The 17,839-nt window shown below is 40.1% G+C and overlaps 1 protein-coding gene across 8 annotated transcripts in view; it reads left to right on the forward strand.

Moving 5' to 3' along the window:
* The window catches only part of SIPA1L1 (signal induced proliferation associated 1 like 1), a 392,555-nt gene that overhangs the window by 243,128 nt on the left and 131,588 nt on the right, over positions 1 to 17,839 (forward strand). The window lies entirely within an intron of this gene.

Raw genomic sequence — 17,839 nt, forward strand, 5'->3', positions numbered from 1 at the left:
ATAGTTGTGGGGAAGCTTCTCCCTCCTATTTAATGTCTGATACTGCCACTCCATTGGGATGCATATATACGCACCCCCACACACGCGTGTACATACACATATGTAAATATGTAAGTGTATGTGTGTGGTCGTGAATTTTTTTATAAAATGTTTATACTTTTCCTTTGGCTTTAAATTTAGTCAACAAATTATCTCTAAGCACCTACTGTGTGTCAGGCACAGTACTGGGAGCTGATTATATTCTGATAGCATTGTACTAAAGAATTAGTTTGAATTTTTTTATATTGTAGTAAGGGGAAAATTTCATATTTTCTTTCTCTTATGAATCAACTCTTCCTGTTCTTTTCAATTGGCTACTTAAAAACAATGTACATTTCTTTACATTGTAGAATGATATATTCTCACAATAGAACGTTTGCCATAGTTGTCACCTCACAAAGAACAACTATTAATATTTTTTCTGAGCAATTTGTGTAAGCACTTTATGTAAGTAATTATACATTTTATTCATAATATGTACGCTCTTCGTCTGTCTTAATCTTTATGCCTGATAACGTATTAGACCCTGGGAGTGCTATGGTCAGTATTACAGCTATCATGTCTATGATATCAGAAAAATAATGGTACTTTTGTCTCATTTTTAAAAATATTTGGTATTTATGTCATTTCTTCTTAGATCATAGTGAATTAAACAATTTTTAATAATAATTAATGGGCTTTTTTTGTTGTTTAAAATAAGTACCTTTATAAAAAATAGAACCCATTCCTAATAGAAATTTGTATAGACTTTTATTAAATGCCTACTTTGTGTCTTAATATTAAGTGATCACCAGGTCTGCGTGATGCTGTGACTGCCTTCCTCCCTTCCCTCCTGCTCTTGGCAGAGACATCCGCTTCTCAGTTTAGTCTTCCCATCCGATCTCAGACCTGGGATTCCCAGCACTCATGCTTCCCTTTCCTGCTTTGTTATTGTTTGCAGCACTTTGCAGCATGTCAAAAATATTTTTACTTATTTTGTGTGTGTCTTTTTCCCAGATTATAACTTCAAGAAGGCAGAGGGTTTTGTCACTTTCATTCAGTGCCTGGGTGCCGAGAACAATGCCTGGTGTAGAGTAGACACGCAGTAAATATTGTCTAATAACTGGGATTCTTTTCAGTTGATTTCTCCTTTTATGTCTCAGTTTTGCCTTGATTTCATTTATTGCTACTTGACATAAAATTTCATTACAAATATTCCTTTTATCATGACACCTAACTTGATATTTTTCTTTTGACACCTGGTATAGTGCTGCTTCGGTTTGGTTTGGTTTGGTTTGGTTTGGTTTGGTTTTAGATACAGTTTTGTTAAATACCACCCTTAAAATTTTCTCTGTCTTCTTTTGTACATCTTAAAAGGAACATGTTCAATTTTGTTTTTTGTTTTATTACAAACTGAGGTTCTTTCAATAAGTAGAAGTAATTTGCTTTTGTTTTCGTACTTATATTAATAAGTTTTCTTTTCATTAATTTGAGAACCTATATGATGGCTTTGAAGCTATGAACACCTAAGAATTAGAATCAGTTCCTGCTGACGTTGACCGTGATTTGTTTCCTTCGCCTGGCGTGGGCGTGATCTGTGGACCGCCGCGCGTCTCGGGCCTGCCCGTGTGTTGCAGCCTGGTTCTTAATCCTGCTCTGTCATTCTGAGGGCCTCGGGGCAGTGTTTGCTTCACACCTTTCCGCTGCAGCGTGCTTCCTGTGAGTGAACCACTGGCTGAGCTCTGCATCCCAGCTTTGTCCTATTTTACCTTCAAGCCTCAGCTCAACTGTTTTCTCTGTGAAGCCTCCCCTAACTCTCTAGCAAGTCTTAGCTATTTTCCTGTGTATTCTTACGCACTGTGTATTTTTAGTCATTTTCTTACAACTCGGCATGCTTTCCACAGTCCCTGATCCACACTACGCGCTCAATGAATATGACTGCCTGTGTTTTTTCTTCTTGCTCAATACTGTTTTCTATAACTTACAAGGTAGTTGCACTTTTTTCTCTGTACTCCAGACCCAGTTTTCTTTGGTTTGATGTGAATAAATGATTTCATTCTTAGTTTTTTGTTGTTGTATTTTTTCCATTGATTTTTTTAGAGAGGGGGGAGAAAGAGGAAAAAGAGAGAGAGAGAGAGAGAGAGAGAAACATCGATGTGAGAGAGACATGTGGATTGGTTGCGTCCTGCACACACCCCAACCAGGGCCAGGGATCGAACCTGCAACCCAGATCCATGCCCTTGACCGGGAATCAAACCTGAGTCCTTTCGGCAAGTGGGCCGATGCTCTAGCCACTGAGCCACACTTGCTGGCGCCGAGTTTTTTTGTTCTGTTTTTGTTTTTACTGCTTGGAGTCCTGATTTGTTTCAACATGTATTTCACTTAGAAAGATGAGCAGTACTTCTTCCCTTTCTCCTTACCTTCGATTCTTGTTCTTGGTAATTTTCTATCCTGCCCTCGCCCCTTCTCCGCTCAGTGTAGCTGTTTAATTCATCTTAAAATAAGTGCTGGTTACTTTCACAGGTTTTTATTAGTACTGTGCCATCTTTGCATGCCTCATCTACCAATACCTTCTTGTCTTTTCATTCTCTGAATCATGCCCTCCATTTCTCTCTATAGAAAGAGTACTTGGAATTCACATCATCAAATTCAGAAAAATTAAAAGTTGTTGGAGAGAATATGGAGAATTGGGCCCTGTCTTGAAGAGCATTGATTCTTTACTATTTGTTCATATTTTCTTTTTCGGAGTTTTATTTGGAAAATTTCATTTTTATTGTAGCAGTTTTCATTTTCACATTAACTAACGTCTTTCATTCACTTTATTTCTCTGATAATTTCCCCTCCATTCTCTTGCTCAGTTTTCGTTTTACTTATACTATCCTACACAACTTTTTCAGTGGGACGAGGGCGTTATTTTTGTCTGTTTTTTAATTAACTCGCTAGACCTTAAAGACCTAGTCTTAAAAGTGACTTTTTTGAAGTCGTTTCTCATGTCCGATCTTACACTGATTCTGAATTTGCTTTGGGGAAGGAGGTAGGTAGCCCTACCTCATGGTTTTACTGAAGGTTCCATCTTTCTTTAATTTTGTAATCAAGTAAAAAATTGATAATGTTTCAGAAGTGCTTTTGAAAGTATAATCCATCTCTGTATCCTGCTAAACTCATGCTACAGGGAAGTAATAACACTGCGGTGGATTCCTTGCCATTGGCTGTAGTGAGGGTGGTGGGCTATGTGGAGTAGACTCATTTGGTTTGCTAACTGACAAATCCTTTATCATTGTAGAAATACCACATATGGTATGGTTTAGTTATTTTTTAAAGTAGTCTGGTATATATCCATGACATTCTTACTGATCTCTCACTGTTTTAATAAAATAAAAATTTTGGAGTATATTTTATTTTCTTGAACATTACTTTCAAAGTAATTATGTTTTTCAAAAACTGCTTTATAGCAGATTTTTTAAAGTAAATCCTTCCATCCAGAAAATCAACTATTTTTATTTTCCCATATTCTCTGAAGTCCTTGTGCTTTTGCATATATGTGTTTACAAAGTAGAATATAGCATGTCTGTTTTTAAATAATATATCTTAAACTTAAGCCATGTTAACTACTAGCCAACTCAATAAAGCAACAAGAGGAAAAAAATTATCATTTTGCAAGTGATTTGGTTGTCTAACTAGAAAAATTAAAGAGGATCAGTAAACTATTAATGCTAATAAGAATTCAGTAAGACTACTGGTTATGAACTAAATGAACAAAAAATCAATAGCTTCTTAATATACTAGCAGCAGTATGTTAGAAAACGTGGTTACACGAACAATCCTAGTCAGAATAACAATATTATAATGTACTGCATAAGAAATATAACAAAAGATATGCAATGACTTTGTGGATTGAGATTTTAAAGAAGATCTAAATAAAGAGGAGCTATATATGACACTGAATGGGAAGACTCAATATTAAAAAAGAATTTAAAGTTCCCTAAATTAATTTATAAATTTGATGCAAAAAGAAAACAAAACAACAAAACCAAGAGAGTTTGCCATGAAACTTGACAGAATGATACTAACATTAATTGAAGGAATAGAATTAATGGGGTCAGCAGGATTTATTATAATGCTGTGGTAGTTGAATTGTTGTGGTATGCCACAGAACAGTCCATCCAAACAGAGAGAGACCTCAAAAAGAGACCTTCATGTGCATGGGAACTTGGTTTTGAGATTGTATTACAAATCTATATGGAAAGAGCAAGCTATTAAAAAAGTAATGGTGGGACAATGTGGTAAAAATAAAATTATATTCCTATAGATAAATTCTGGAGGAATTTGAGACATGAATTTTAAAGAGAGACTTTTAAACTTTTAGAAGAAAATATAGAAAAGCATCTTTATGATGCTGGTTGGGAGGGTTTTTTTGAACAAGATATAAAAAGCCAAACTGAAGAAGAGTGATAAATTTGATTCTGTGAAAAAGTTTAAATATATGTATAAGGCAATATAACTTAAACAAAGGTAAAAGTCAATCTACAGAATATAAGGATACATTCAGATACACATGTCTAATGAAGGATTGATATCTGTAATAAAGGAAGAAATGCTACAAGTCAGCAAAGAAGACAAAGACCTAGGAGAAAAATGGACAAAACATAGGCACATAAGACCAATGAACAAGTTAAAATTCTCACTACGTTTCAGGGAGATGCCACTGAAAGTAACAACATAGTATTTTGTACCATCATATTGGTTATAATTTAAAGGCAAGGGTGTGGTGGCAAATGGTATTTTATATTACTGTTGGGTTGTAAAATTGTTAGAACCACCTTGGAGAGCATTTTGATAGTATCTAATATTGTTGAAAGATGCTCCAAAGTAAGGTTTCAACAGTTCCCAATTCCAGAGTCCTCTAGAGAGAGACTTTTACGCATTTTCCCAAAGATGATGGGAAAGGAATGGCCATTCTATCATTGTAATAGCAAACAGCTGGAAATAACCTAGATTTTAATTGGCAAATTCTAGTATACACACAGAATGGAAAATATACAGAGGTTATTATAAAGGATCTAAATCTTTTTGTATTGCTGTGAATAAATCTGGAAGACAATTTTGGGTGAAAAAACAAAGTTGCAAAAGGATAAACATGCAAAGCACTTGAGGGAAGGGTGTGTATCATCTTTAGGAGAGGCTTCTCTGGAGAGGCTGAGAAGAATGGAATTGAAAGTTGATATTTTAGCTGTATTTGTAGCATTTTATTTCCTTTTGCTCTGAAGCAAATTTGGCAGAAATTTAACATTTATTAAATCCGGATGATAGGTACTAAGTATCTCAGAGTTTTTGCATGTTTCCAATATTTCATAATTGAAAGTTTTCAGCCCCTAGTCAAACGCATCAGATTGAACACATGCTGTAGTTATTTCCTGCCCCTCCCCAAGCCGCACCCCAGTGTTCTTAAAGGAATATAAAAAGATGCAAATATACAAGGACAAGTATGTAAGAACAAAAGAAATAGGAGCAGATTAGAAGTATCGACAGGTTTGGTGATGGACAGATGGATATATTGTAATCAAGTGATGTTGAGAGAGCGGAATGTGAATTCTTTTACAGAGGAATTCTAGAAAATGCTGACCCATGCAATCCCAGAATTGGAGGCCAAGTAGCTGGGAAGATTGGACTGAGAGGTGGGACTGGTTATAGGTAGATAGTTGGGTCCTTTCCCTGGTCAGGGTGATCATAAAGGCTCTGGAAACAGGGAGGAATTGTTTGCAACGTTTTTGCTAAGATTGGTTCCTAGAATGTTGGAAGCCAGGCAGGAAATGGAACTATTCTTCTATAGAAAAACAGTGTATTCTAAAAATGACCAGTGAATACTGGCATTTTGGGGTCGTCCAGTACAGAGGGAAAACCCTCTGTCTGATTTAAGCAGGAAAGGAATTTGTGGAAATAATATTCAGTGACTTGCAGAATCACTGGGATGGCAGTAGAACTAGGTTTGGAAAATAGGCAAGAACAAGGGATGGCAAGTGGCCAAGACAGTAGTCAGGTTACACAGGGAAGATCTTGTAGTGCTGTCCCTGAGCACCGGGTGTCAGCTTGGCATTTCCACCACCAGCACTTTAACCAGGTGCCACTGCATACCGAGGCCACCACTGCTGCCACCCACTTCCACGTAAGTGGATTTGCTGCCTCCTCTCAGAGCCCAGGCTGTGAATATCCCATTGGCTGAGGGGCAGGTTGTATGTCTGCACCTTATATGTGAGAATGGCTGGTTAAGTGACAGTGTGGCATTTTTAGCTTCTGTTTTGGAAGACAGACTATATAAGGCAAGGAATTTCCCTGGATATAGGAAAAGAGCTCAGAGACTACACAGATGCCAGGCAGTCATAATTACGTATTTCCCTATGTCCAGCTTTCCTGAGTAAACCAACGGTTCCTACACAGCCCCCAACAGGAAAGCCTACTTAATAGTGAACAAGCCCTGCCCCTCCACAGATAGTAAATATAAAGGGATAGTCACTGATAGCAGACCTGTAAGCAAACGCCTTCCATGTGAAAAAGACAGTGATCACCACAAACAGAAGAAAAGTAAATTCAGAAAATACAGACACTTGAATATGAAAATAAAACTTAAATAGTGCAGAAATGTTGCAGTCATGCAGAACTTTTTTAATGGAAGAAACAATCAGAGGACACAAAATTTCTTCAAAATTGGGTCCTAGAGTCCATATGAAAAATTAAATAATCTAGTTGGAAAATGAAGTTTTGAAAAAATTCTCCCAAGTACCTAAAAGTAAAAGAAATGGGAGGATGGGAGAGGAAGGATAAGAACTATTCAGGTGGTCCACTATCCAATAAATAGAACACTTACAAAATGAAAGAAAAAAGGAAGGAAAGGAACTTATCAAAAAATAATGAAATAAAATTGCACTTAACTGAAAGAAGTATGTTTTTACATGGAAGAGACCCACTGGGTGTCCAGTACAAGGACTATAAAGACTCACACGAAGGACACTCCAGTATTAAAGAAAAGATCCTAAAAAGTTCCTAGAGAAGAGCATGTAATGTATAAAAGAGCAGGAATCGCAATACTGTTGGCTGTTTCAGTTCCAACAGTGGAAGCTAGAAAATAATGAAATAATACCTAAAAATTCTAAATGGTAAATATTTTACTACCTGGAGTTCTGTGCCCAGCCAAACCATCGGTCAGTTCAAGGCTAGACGTGCCAGGTCTCAAAGCTTTTGCCACGTATATACTTCTTCCTAGGCCGTTGCTGAATGGGTATGTGGTCCATCATAATGAGGAATTAAACTAAGAAAGGAAGATAGAAGATCTGGGAAGCGTGGGATCCATCCCAGGAGAGGAGGGAGCTGTCAGGATGTGATGGTGGGATGTTTCTGGGGTGCCATGCTGTGGACTGGTGATCAGCCAAGCGGGATGGGGGCGTGACGGTGCAGAGCTCTAGGAGAGGGGTCTCCAGGAAAGAGAAATGGAGTTGACACGGCACCTGTTGCTTTTGGCCATGTAAGAAACAGTAATGAGAAGAGGGTTTGTTTTTTTTTTCTCGTTGAGTTTAGGAAGAATTAAGGGTAAGTACATAGAAACTAAGCAAATGGGGATGGGGGAGGGGGAACGAAGCAATTATTAATGCCAGGAAAAATAAAGTAAGCAGTTGAGCCAATATAGCCATAGTAACATAAATCCCGATTTTACATATATATGCATACACGCACATGCCTATATAGGTATATGTGTATGTATGTGTGTGGCTGTACACACACATGCACATACATCTATGGTACATACCTATATAGGGCAAGGGAGCTGGGGGCGCTCACTGGAAACATACTTATTTCTCACCTTTCAAACAGAACTTCCGCAGAGCATGAGACTGACAAGTCAAGAAATAGCATGTGAGCATGTTTTTTAGGAGCATGGAAATACTGGAGGAAACAGTGCTGTGAATTGAAGCAATTGCTCCTGGGAGTGGAGAAGGCAAAATAAAGCCCTACTGTTTGTTTTTTGTTTTAGTTTTGTTTTTTTCCTTATATACCTGTAGTGCTGTTTGCCTTTAACCTAGTGTATGCATAACTTTGATAAAAACATACATGAATAAGTAAATAACATGGTAGTGAGTATGTCTGGACTATAGGTCTCCTTACAGACTGTAAAATCACATCTCAGTGTTTGTTGCACCAGGTGTTTTCCTATTCAGACATCGTTGAATTTATCATTAAGCCTCTACTAAGGACTGAGTGTACTAAAGCTAAGTAGGCACAGTCCCTGGCCTGAAGCACTTGTGGCTGGGTGTGGAGGAGTCATCAGAAAACCTTGAAAAATCAAGATGTTCTGTCTTTCTTTTGGGGACCAAGGATGTGGTTGCTAGTAGTTTACAAGGAATGGAGATTCTGGCAGAGCTCGGGGGGCCTGTTGAAGGAATGAAGGCTGCAGATTGCTGGCAGGAGTGTGAGGAGTCCTGGGGCTCAGGGGAAAATCCCTTCCGCTTCTGGACAACCGAATGCTTCCAAATGTGGAGAGAGATTACAGAGCCCAACAATGTGAATATTTTCTGGTTTACCCACCATTTTTCCCGTTTCCATTGCTTCTAGCAATATGAGGATGTCTGTTTTAGCTGTAGCTCCATTAACAGTGAGTACTGACATTCCTAGAATTTTTCCTAGCAGGTATAAAATGATGCAGTTGTTTTGATCTGTGTGTCTTTGTTGCTTATTGTACCCATGATGGTTATAACACCAGTTAGGCTTTTTCTTGTGCTTGTGTTGAAATTCTTATTTCTTATTCCAACATATTCTTTCTTTTAAACCTGTTTTAATGGTAGTTTTGTAAAAAAACAAAAACAAAACGCAAAAAACCAACACACTTCAAAATCAATTATTTTTTCAGAAACCTTCAAACCGACAGTCCTCTTTTTTTATTGCCAGCACAGCTGATATTAGAAGGTAATGTTCCATAGTGAAATCATAATTGCTTTAAAGTAGAGAGCCCCTGTCTTTATTTTTAATAAGTCACCTGCGGCCCTCTAAAGGGATGCTGTAAAAAGGGTAGCGTGGCAGGGGATGGGGTGGGGTGTGGACAGCTTCCCCGAACAGACCATACCCAGTGCAGCCTTGAAGGAGAAGAAAGCTAGGAGAAATGGGCAGGGAGGTAGGAGGGAGCTGGAAGGAGGGAGAGACTTGTATGAACTGTGTCCCAGCAGAAGTTGCCACTTGGTTTCTCCGGAAGGCACAGGAGTACATTCAAGGTGAGAGACACATCGACTGTCTGCCTCCCGCATGTGCCCCGATTGGGGGCCAGGGATCGAGCCTGCAACTGAGGGACCTGCCTTTGGCCGGAATCGAACCTGGGACCCTTCAGTTGCGGGCCGACATGCTGACCCCTGAGCCTAACTGGCCAGGACTGCGTGTTGTTTTCTAAAGAGATTTGTGTTTTGTTTTGTTTGTTTTTTTATGGCTATTTTTCATGCCCTTTGAAGATGAGTGGATAGAGGGAGGAAGGTCAGACTGTGGTTATTTTTCATGCACTGCAGTTGTGAAGGCTCTTTATGGGAGACAGATGAAGCTGAAATCTATATTAAATTTTTGTTATGTGGACTTCTTTTTGACATGTCTCCCTCACCCTAATATTTATGAGATAACTAATTACATCTTGGATTACAATATAAATTCTGTTGATATATCAGTTCATTTCTAATTTATCTTAGCTGACACCATGTGACTTGTTTCTCATCAATCCAGTGCAAGGACACTGAACTCAGGCACTTTGGAGATAAGGAATGGACGGATCTCTGTCCTCAGGAACCTCATAATCTAAATGAGGAGAAAAGGCCCGACCCTGTGTAGAGTGAAGCACAGAATTTCAGAACATAGTAGGAGAGGCATTTTTAGGAGGGAGGGTGCTCTGGTGCAAGGGATGTGGCATCTCAGACCCCTAGGGCAGTGCTCCAGTGTCTTCTGAGCAGCAGGCATTCTGCACGGACTGGTGGACGGTACCTCCCGCAGATTGCCACAGGGATAGACGAGGTGGTGTGCAGCAACAGGTGCATCACACACACTCAAACAGTAGCTCTGATGGCTGGCAGCAGGTTGTAGAAAGCATATTCTGCAGGATAGCAGGTGTAGCAGACAGGATAGGAGTCAGGGAACACAAGGTCTGGCTTCAGACATGGGCTCTGCTCCTGGCTGGTCAACCCTTGGTGGACTTATGCTGTCTGGCCCTAGACATCACTTGTGGGAAATAAGGGTTCCAAGGTCTTCTTTCTAATAACTCACAACTTTAACTTCTGAATGTGAGGTGAGAGAGGGACACCCTCAACCCAGGCTCAGTCGTCTGATAGAGCTTTATGACCAGGTCCACAATCTGTCTATGGCAGACCTATTTCCCGCTGTCACAAGAAGGAGGAAGCACTTTAGGGTCAGGAGCCAAGCGGTCCTGAATTCCAGGCCTAAATCACAACAACGGGATTGCAGTTGAGGAGCCACCGAAGGTTCCTGCACGATGAGTAGCATTGTAAGGTTAATTATTAATATTTCCCGCACTGGATGCGTTTCTGCTGGATTTGGAGATTCACGTCTGGGTTGGACTAGAAGTGGTACTCAGGCTGTAAGTTCCTTTATAATGTATTTTCAAAGTGGTTTTTCTGCCGTGAATTCTCTGCCAGCCTGGTGTTTACTGAGAGAGCATGCACTACTATGTAGCAAGCACTTTGTGTGAGAAACAGGCTACCTGCCTCTCTGCAAGTGGAGATACTCACCTCAGAGGGGGCTTGTGAGGACTGGAGGGATGAGCAGGTGTCAGAGGGTGGAGGATGACAGGTTCTGCTCTCAGCCACCAGGGAGAGAGCCTAGACCCAGAAATAGGACAGTGAAGCAGATGAGCCATCTGTACTTAATGCAGTCTCTGTATTGAAGGAAATGCTGAGGCAATGTGGAGTGATTTTATGTTATAATTCTTTTCTTTTAAGCTCTTAGTCTTTGGGTGGTATTTTAAAAATCTGAGTGAAATAAGGTTACTGTTGATATTAATCATGATTAATAATGATTTGGGTATTAGAGTTGTGCTTAGAAGGAACTTTATGATCTACTCTCTTCCTACGTTAAATTTAAATGCGCTTTTCGAGTGCCCTTACATTCTTTCTGGAATATAAATATTCAGATGGGAAAATCATGTTTTCAGTAGGCCGGTTTTGACATGCCGAACCCTCTGGTTTCCCACACTCTGGTCTTTTTCCAGTTGGAGGACAGGGACTTGAGGTGGAGTTGTTCCCCCTTGGTCTCCTCCTGATAGTGACCGCCTTAGTGCAAGCACTGAACAGTGCTCAGACAGCCCACACTGGCCGCCTGCAGGTTGTCTTCGTGATGCTGATTCTCAGCCGAGCTCATCACAGGTGGACCCAAGGCAGCTTTCGTGGCTTATCTAATTTAAATCTGACTTAAAGAGTTCAGGCCATCCTTGCCCTTCTGACCTCAGAGGAGAAAGGCAATGCTACTAGACTCTTCCTCTGCGGATTAAATATACAGTTTCAGGTCCTTCAGCCTCAGAGCCCTTTAATAATGCTCTCCAGAGTGTTGGCCTAGCAGTCCACATGCTGACATTCTTCACATTTAACCTGAATCACTGCAGCAGGGGGATTGTGAGGACAGAAGGTGAGGCATCCAGGTACATGGGATAGTAGATAGTGGCCCAGGAGAGGGCGACGAGGGATGATGGCTCAGTCTCTGCTTTGTTTAGACAGCCTCACCTGATTTGCCAGGTCATTACAATCTAATGAAATGAGACTCTTGGGCAGGAGGGGACATTTATGTCAGTATTAAGTATAAAGAAAGCATCTATAAATGGGGAAATACAAGCAATTGTGTTAATCACCTATGAAGTAGTCACTTAAATCCTATAAATATTGCTCATCTTATAATCTTTAGTATTCTATACTTAATGTAGCCCTCTTTGATTTCATTTTAATCAGGGGATTTAGCACAAGATCATCTCATTGGAGGGACCTGACATCTGTTCAGTTTCGACTTGTTCGGTGATTTGAATGGTCGGAGTTGGAGGTTTAACATAGTGCAGCATTTTATAACTAGTATTCCAATGTGTGTGCATTATACCAAATTCCCAGATCATATTTTACTGTCTTTTTTAAGCAACAGAAGGATGGATTTATTATTATTTTTCTCCTAATTTTTTCCTTCTGATTATAAAAATTACACATGCTAATTTTAGAAAATAAATATAGACAAATATAAAAACAAAAAAATTGGTCATAATGCAGTTATCTAAAGACAAACATAAATCTTTTGATGAACTTTCTTTGGCTTGTTTATATATCTACATGTAACTTTAAAAAAAAATAGCTAAATTTATAATGTGTATACAAATTTGTATCATGAATTCTAAAACTGGTCCTGTTTGTCCCCAGTTACGTTCAGTTGGATGCACCATATAAAAATGTTCTATTTTTTTTTAAGTGAGTTTGTGGTCAAATCAGTTAAGAAATATCTTCATTTTAAAAAGTGATGTTGGTTTGTTTGTTTAACTGGAGCTGTATTATCATGTCCTAAGGGGGGTGATATATAGTGTGTCCCTGCCTTCTTTAATTCTAGGACCCTTTTCCTGGGAATTAATAACTTTAAGAATCGGAAGCACAGTTTGGGAAAAGTTGACAAGCATTTCCCCCCGTATGGAGACGTTTATTGGTTGCCCACCCTGGCATCCACTTCTCACACTCCCTTTTCCTCAGATCACACTTGGTGATAAGTTGTTTAGTATCAGAGCATATGTGACAACCAGCTGTTCAGCACCAGATCACAGTTTACAGTGTTGGTGAATACATTTTAATGTATTTTAAATGAATGCTAATGTACAAATTAGTACATTAAAAACACCCATTGGTTTTATTGATCTAGCCTGGTCTCTGATGTCCTGAGGCCAGGCATGGGCACCCTGACAGTGCTCCTGATGAGTTGGTGAGCTCCAGTTTCTTTTCCTTGAAAGTATTGGTTTACTGCACCTCAAACACTTATTTTTCTCTAATAATTCTGATTCACCATTACCTTTCTACCTACTGCCTTTTACCTTCCTACGTTAAGCACCTCAAACCCAGCTCTTTGGCAATAAGTAATTGCTCATTTAAATATAAGAGGTAAGTGCATTTTTATTTGTAGACTTCATTTTGCCAAACTGTTGAATCATTTTACTACTTAGCAATAATTCCACCATGTAGTTTGCTCCATACTTCCTTCTTCTATTACCCCTCTTCTGTCGCCGAGTGTTCTGCTAGTTTTTCTTGTTTTCCTTCACACTCAGGTATGCTAAGTATCTTCAAGCTGTGGAAGGCCTTTGAAGAGTCACTCTATTCACTGAACTTTTTTAGGTCAGAGGGCAGGTGAGAGACAAGTGTCATCCTCTGTTTTGGTTCTTACTTGGTCAAACAGGCATATTTTAAATTGCTTTCTTATCTAAATCTAAATGAACTTCATCCTGTTATGTATGTTTCGTATCCATAACTTCTTTTTCCACTTGGTTAATTTCAGGGCAAGTTATTTGCATTGGCTTTCCTATCAGCGTTGTCTTTTTCAGATAGGTAACGTTTGGAGAGCAGGAACTAGATTTATCAAGTCCGTCTTTCCCAGTCCTTCCTGCTTTTTGTTGAAGGGGGAAATTCCATTCTAAAACCTTTTGTGCTGACTCATAAAGCTGCAGTTACCCATGACATTGCACCGAGACATTTGTATGTTTCAGGACAACTCGAAAGCGTGAGACGTTCCTTTATATGAGATGTTACTTTTATGTAATGCGAGTGAAATTCAGGACAGCCAAGAAGAGACATAAAGAAAATAGTTCGCCTTATTTAGTTATCTTAGCTACTCTAATGTTCAGGCACTGTGAAGTTAAATTTCCGTTTTCAAGTGAAGTTTTCTATTACATTCTAAAGTAAGAGTACTTATGGGCATTCTGAATGTTTATTCGACTTCATAAACGATTTACAGTGACATTTTCATCAGTACTGAGATTGTATAGCTCTGAATTATTGGAGCATTTTGATAGTTATCACTGGAACCCCGCTTGCCCTGTATTGGGGGCTACGCCAGTTGAGGACTCTAACAGAGCACCGCTGTGGAGCATGGAAGTGTTTCATGAGGAATGCTACCATATTGTATTACAAGTTATTTCAGGAAAGAAACAGTAGTTGTTGTTGGTTTTGTTGTTGTGTTGTTGTCATGTTTTGCTTTTCCTTCCCAAGCCTTCTTGTGTAGCCTTTAAACTATTCTTTATGCCCCTGGCACAAGGAAAGTTTCCCATGTTGCTCCTTTCACTTGGTTCCTTGAATTATGCATTGTTCTCGCTTCCTTACCACCCATTCATTTCTGGGAGAAAATGATTTTTTCCCCCTACTTTTTCCTTGTTAGTTAATAAATTGTAGAAAATAGATAAATAAGGGAGATATCAAATGAGCATTCGCGTATATTTTATCTGGAGTTTGGGGGAGAAGATCATGAGTAGAGATTTGGAGGTAACTGCATAGAGATGATAGTTAAAGCGGCAGGTACCTGTAACGTCACCAGACAGTGCTGGCTGCCGTGCAGGGAGCTCCCCAAGCGGTTTCATTATTCTGTTTTCGTTAAGCTGCACGGACCAAGTCAGCACCTGCTTTCTCGAGAAACATGTTTACTCCAGTGCTCCCAGGCCTGCGATCACATCCTAGGGCCTCGGGGCTCATGTGCTTCCTCCTAATACTGTACCCTTTACAACCCCTTCCAAAAATGTGAAACGTGGTAAGAGAAGTAAGCCGAGGATACCACCCTGGAACCACCAGCTTTTAAATGTAGCCTCCCAGTGATACTGGGAGTGAGCATAAAGGGAGAGGCAAGAGAAAATAAAGAACTTGGTTGACCTGGAAGTCTAGAGAAGAGAATTTCAGGAAGGAGGAGGGGTCAGCGGTGTAAATGTCTCAGAGTTGGAATGACTGGGGTTGGTTTGGGATTGGTTTACACCTACAGCTTCCCTGGGAGGGAGGGAGGGACTGCGTTTTCAAACATCCCTAGCACCAGGTGTGGGTTCCATGCTCAGGAGAGAATGCAGGAAGGCTGGGGGTGATTTAAGAGAGGAGAGGGCACTTCTGGAAGAATAGCTTTCTCAGAAAAGGGTGGTAGGTTGTGTTGTGATAGACTCTGAATGATGAAAAGACTTTCAACTAGTAGAATTGGATGGATATTCTCGTTTTCTGATAGTTTCCAACAATGCACTGAACTAAAAGTGGGATTGGTGTTCTAGCTAAATACCGTGGGATTACTATTCCATGGACTCAAATCGTACCTAGAGCTGTAACATTAAACGTGTAACAAGGAAATTTTTTATATAACCTGCTCTTTCAACAGATGGAGGTGACGGGCTATAAATTAGGACTGCTCTTCTGATTAATTCTGTTGTTTTTTGCCATATTCCGTGATGCTTAGGCAGATTTGCTGATCATCAAGGTAATTAACTAATAATTGTCATCATATGCTTGCTATTTCCATCAACCCAAAGAAATAGGTTTTAGGTGTTACTGATCTGCCATCACACAGGCATACCTCATTTTATTGCACTTTGCTTTACCGCGTTTCAAAGATGTTGCATTTTTTAAAATAAATTGAAGGTAAGTCCCTCCCCCAGCTAAAAGCTTACAACTGGCTTTATCGAGATACTTTGTTCCCTTGGTCTGGAACGGACCTGCTGATCTCCTAGGTATGCCTGTGTTACACAAATGGATGACATCTCTATTTTTACTAGTAGTGGAATAAATCCACAGCATATGTACTTCTGCAGATTCTAGTCAGTGTCCAGAGTTTATATTGCACCAGAATGGGTTTGATGATATAAATAATGGTGGGGAAAGGGAGGGAGGGAGGGAAAGAGAGAGAAAGTAGGAAAGAAGGAAAAAATCATTTAACTTAGTTGTCTGTCTTGAACCTCAGTTTTTACAAGTCATTAAACTGTGGGCACTCTCCCCCTTCCCCCCGTAGGCCCATATATATTTTGAAATTTTAAAAAATTGAGTTGTTATAGAAAAATGCAATAGGAGGCTTAACATTTCTTTTAAATTGTGAAGACATTTTTATGATTAAAATAAGATTTTTAAAAATCCATTAACGTATATAGGAAGCAAATGCAATGTTCTGAAGAGGAGTATTGTAGTAGTAATGGCCAGGATTGGGCGTTTCCAAGTCAGTTCAATTTGTTGTATTTTAGTGCTGGTTTTAGTTTCCTCCTACCATCGATATAACTCCACATGTCCTTAAAAAGACAGTCCTGCAACAAACTGTTTTCTAAGGGAAATGACATGTGGCAAGAATGAGTTTTTATCATGGTGGGATTGGTGTGTTGGCCCTTTTGAGAATGAAAGTTTGGCAATAATAGGTGGTTTATGTTGATTTCCGTGAGATTGTGAGAAATGTTGAAAGCATCTGGTTTTTATAAGAGTCCACTTAGAGTCATTCTTTCTGCTAGTGTACTCTTGCTCTGAAAAGTATTTCATTGAAATAAACAGCATTTTTCTTTTCTAGTTAAAAAATAGCCCAAAAGTCCTGGTTTGGATTGTCAGAAGATTTTTTCTTTGGAGATGGACTAGGGCTTACTTTGCACTTTGGCTCAGGTGACTGGTTTTCCTCCCATTTTATGAGGGCCACTTCTTGATGAGCTGTGGCCACACGTGCCTTCTCTGGATGCAACAGTTAGCACATTCTTCCACTTGAAGGCTGACCATTGAATAGGAGCCTGTAAAGTTCTGAGACGGAAAGGAAATCAGCCATGTGACAGCAGAACTCTCCAGAAAGCTCAAAAGCTAGGTTTAATAAGATAGCAATGCAAAACATTATCCCCTTCACAAAAGGTGGGGAAGAGGAGGGGAGTGAGAACAATTGGCTCAATCTGACCGACTGCCCTGCGGCCCGGCCCAGCCCAGCCCAGCCCAGCCCAGCTGGAGCTCGGCTGGCCCTGCATTCTGCAGGCAGCGTGCAGTTTTTGAAACACCCCAAATGTTCCAGCCTTTAAATAGCAGCGAGTCTTTTAAAGCGATTCTGCACAGTGCAAGAGGAATTAAAGCTGCTGCTTTGCAGGCAGGAAGGCGAGGAGCAAGATGCTTAATTATCCTGGAAGTAAGTGCCTGTTACCGCTGCGTGGAGCGGGGAGTGCGGGTCGTCCTCCAGGGGTGTCGGCCGTGATTTGTAGACAATGCAGCCCTGTCAGCGTGGTGCTGGGTCAGCAGCGTCTTCCCAACATGGATTTGGCAAGAATGTAAAGGCCACCCCTTGTGTCACATGTGGAGTCTGGGGAAAGGGTCCTCTGCCTTTATTTCCAGGATGCTCGCCACCAAGCAGGACTCTGTGCTCAGAATCTGTGCCTCTCGACTGCTGTGCACACTAGGAAGTTCGTTTTCCTGGCCCTCACCTGAAAGGATGCTACCGGTTCCCAGTCGCCTCTTGGGGAGTGTGCAGAGGTCTAGTTACGGCAGCATTTTGTTTCCGCTCTCTTCATAAATTAGCGCCGAAGGGTGGGGTAGGTTGCAGTGTGTAAGGAAATGCAGGCATTTTGTTAATTAGTCAAATAGTTCCGAGCTTTAGGAGCAGATGAAGCTGGAGAGAGCTTGGGAAGAGGTGGTGGTGAGTGCTGGATTCTTTCTGAAATATTCCTCGTGAGGTAAGTCATAAAATAGAGGAAAATACAGAATGCTAGATAGAGTGGCTTTCAGAAAACCGTTTATTTTCTGTCGTGTTTGCTCTTTCCAACTATGTTGAGCCTTTGTAAAGAAATGAGACAAGTTAGGATTTTGAAATA

This window comes from Miniopterus schreibersii (genome assembly GCF_964146895.1).
Source record: "Miniopterus schreibersii genome assembly, chromosome: 1".
In the NCBI taxonomy this organism is placed as follows: Eukaryota; Metazoa; Chordata; class Mammalia; order Chiroptera; family Miniopteridae; genus Miniopterus; species Miniopterus schreibersii.